General features: G+C 49.5%; 1 long non-coding RNA gene across 1 annotated transcript; it reads right to left on the bottom strand.

Annotated features, from left to right (window-relative positions):
* Window positions 1–606: 606 nt before the first annotated feature.
* LOC113979524 lies at window positions 607–2,645 on the bottom strand. The gene is made up of 4 exons (XR_003537895.1): window positions 2,565–2,645; window positions 2,361–2,470; window positions 1,226–1,306; window positions 607–671 (listed from the first exon to the last, which is right to left on the bottom strand). It is a non-coding gene; the product is annotated as an uncharacterized LOC113979524 (long non-coding RNA).
* Between the last annotated feature and the right edge of the window lie 387 nt (window positions 2,646–3,032).

Genomic DNA, 3,032 nt, shown 5'->3' on the forward strand with positions numbered 1-3,032 from the left:
CTGGGAATTGGGGGAAATCTGGAATTGGGGGAAAACCCGGGAACTGGGGGGGAAATCTGGGATTGGGGTAATTTGGGAATTGGGGGAAATCTGGGGATGGGGGAAAATCTGGGACTGGAGGGAAAACCTGGGAATTGGAGGGGAAACTTGGGAATTGGGGGAATTCTGGGATTGGGGGGGAGAACCGGAGGGGATCCCAGGCCACGAGCTGGGACATTCCTGGAATTCCATGGGAATGGGAATGGGGGGGTCAGGGAGGGGGGAACCCAGACCCTGATCCGGGATATTCCTGGAATTCCATGGGAATGGGGGTCAGGGAGGGAGCAGAAACCCCCTGGGATTGGGGGGAATCTGGGAATTGAGCGGAAATCGGGGGAGGGGGGGGGAAATCTGGGATTGGGGGGAAATGGAGAGAAAATTGGAGAAAATGGAGGAAAAAATTGGGGAAATTCAAGAAAAATTGGGGAAAATGGAGGGAAAATTGAGGAAAAAATGAGAAAAATTGGGGGAAAATTGGGGAAAATGGAGGGAAAATTGGAGATCCCAGGATGTGGGTGGGAATTCCTGGAATGTGGGCGGGAATTCTCAGGATATTCCAGGGATTCACCTGTAGACGACGGCGGCTTCCAGGGCACTGGTCACCAGGACGCTCCAGGAGTCCTCAGGGGCACCTGGAAAAGGGATTTTCCTTGGAATTTCTGGGAATTCTGGGGTTTTCCTGGGGTATTCTGGGTTTTTCCCGGGAATTCCAGGGTTTTTTCCTGGGAATTCGGGGTTTTTCCTGGGAATTCTGGGTTTTTTCCTGGGAAATTTTGGGGTTTTCTTGGGGAATTCTGGGTTTTCCCTGGGAATTTCAGGGTTTTTCCTGGGAAATTCCTGGGTTTTTCCTGGAGAATTCCAAGGTTTTCTTGGGAATTCTGGGTTTTTCCCGGGAAATTCTGGGATTTTCCCCGGGAATTTTGGGTTTTTCCTGGGAAATTTTGGGGTTTTCTTGGGGAATTTTGGGGGTTTTCCTGAGAAATTCTGAGTTTTTCTTGGGAATTCTGGGTTTTTCCCAGGAAATTCTGGGATTTTCCCCGGGAATTTTGGGGTTTTCCTGGGAAATTCTGGGGTTTTCTTGGGGAATTCCAGAGTTTTCTTGGAAAATTCTGGGTTTTTCTGGGAAATTCTGGGTTTTTCATGGGAATTCCGGGTTTTTCCCATGGAATTCCCAGTTTTTCCTCACCGTGTGGCTCTGGAGGCAGCGGGAAGAGCAGCACGGAGGAGACGGGCCCGTCCTGCTGGAGGCTCCAGCTCTGCAGAACTTCTGGAATTCCAAAGGGTTTCCAGGGAAAAACGGGATCGTTGGGATCAGGGATCCAACCCAGACCCCCCCTGGGATCCATCCCAGCGGGAGAAACTGGGAAAAACTGGGAGAAACTGGGAGAAACTGGGATAAAGTGGAATAAAGGGAGGCCAGGGGGGTAATTCCAGGTGGGAATTGTGGGGTTTTTCCAGGGAAAATGTGGATTCAGGGCCAGAGGGTGGATCTGGGATGAGCCCGGAGTCACCTCTGGATCCATCCCAGCGGGATAAAGCGGGATAAAGTGGGATAAGCTGGGATAAACTGGGATAAAGTGGGACTTAAAGGAAATTCCAGGTGGGAATTGTGGGGTTTTTCCAGGGAAAACATGGATTCAGGGCCAGAGGGTGGAGCTGGGATGAGCCCGGAGTCACCTCTGGATCCATCCCAGCTCCAGCCCAGTGGATTAAACTGGGATAAAGTGGGATAAAGTGGGATAAAGGGAGGCCCGGGGGGGGGTAATTCCAGGTGGGAATTGTGGGGCTTTTCCAGGGAAAACCTGGATTCAGGCCTGGATCTGGGAAGGAGCTGGGATAAGCCCAGAGGGTGGAGTCACCTCTGGATCCATCCCAGTGGGATAAATTGGGATAAACTGGGATAAAGTGGGATAGGGGAAGGCCGGGGGGGGTAATTCCAGGTGGGAATTGTGGGGTTTTCCAGGGAAAACGTTTCCAGAGATTCAGGGATTCAGGAATAGAAGATGGATCTGGGATGAGCCTGGAAGCAACTCTGGATTCATTCCAGTGCGATTAACTGGGATAAACTGGGATAAACCAGGATAAACTGGGACTTGAAATAAATTGCAGGTGGGAATTGTAGGGGTTTTCCAGGGAAAACGTGGATTCAGGGACAGAAGATGGATCTGGGATGAGCCCGGAAGCAACTCTGGATTCATTCCAGTGCGATTAACTGGGATAAACTGGGATAAACTGGGATTAACTGGGATAAAGTGGGATAAAGGGAGGCTGGGGGGGGTAATTCCAGTTGGGAATTCCCGTTGGGAATGTTGGGAATGCACCTCTGGAGTCCTGATCCACCCGGGAGACTCGGATGAAGCCGCTCTGGCAGCCCAGGGCCGACAAACGGTGCCGGGAGCCGGGAAGGGGCTGAACATCCAACCACAGAACGCTGGGAAAAACATGGAAAAACGGGAAAAAAATGGGAATTCTGGGGAAGGGAGAGGGAATTCTGGGGGAAAACAGGGATAAAAGTGGGAACTTACTTGCTGGGAATGTCCTGGAGCTCCGGGAAGAGCAGCTGGATGGGCTGCTCCTCAAACTGGTGGGAGGAGGAATTCTGGGAATAAAAACCGGGAAAATGTGGGAAAAGTGAGGCGGGAAAAATGGGAATGAGGGAGGATAAAGAGAGAAAAGGAATGAGGGGATGGAAAGGGGATAAAGGGGATAAAAAGGGGATAAAAAGGGAATAAAAAAGGAACGAAAAAAATAAAGGGAATAAGGGGAATATAAGGGAATAAAGAGAATAAAAGGAATAAAACGAGTAAAAGAAATAAAGGAAATAAAAGGAATAAAAAGAATAAAGGGAATAAAAGGAATAAAGGGAAAAAAACGGAATAAAGGGAATAAAGGGAATGAAGGGAATAAAAGGGGAATAAAAGGAATAAAAAGGGCTTTTTCTGGGGTGTTTTGGGGTATTTTTGAGATGGTTTTTGGGGAGTTTTTGGGGTGGT

This window comes from Neopelma chrysocephalum, unplaced genomic scaffold, assembly GCF_003984885.1.
Source record: "Neopelma chrysocephalum unplaced genomic scaffold, ASM398488v2 Primary Assembly neopelma1_82223, whole genome shotgun sequence".
NCBI lineage: Eukaryota > Metazoa > Chordata > Aves > Passeriformes > Pipridae > Neopelma > Neopelma chrysocephalum.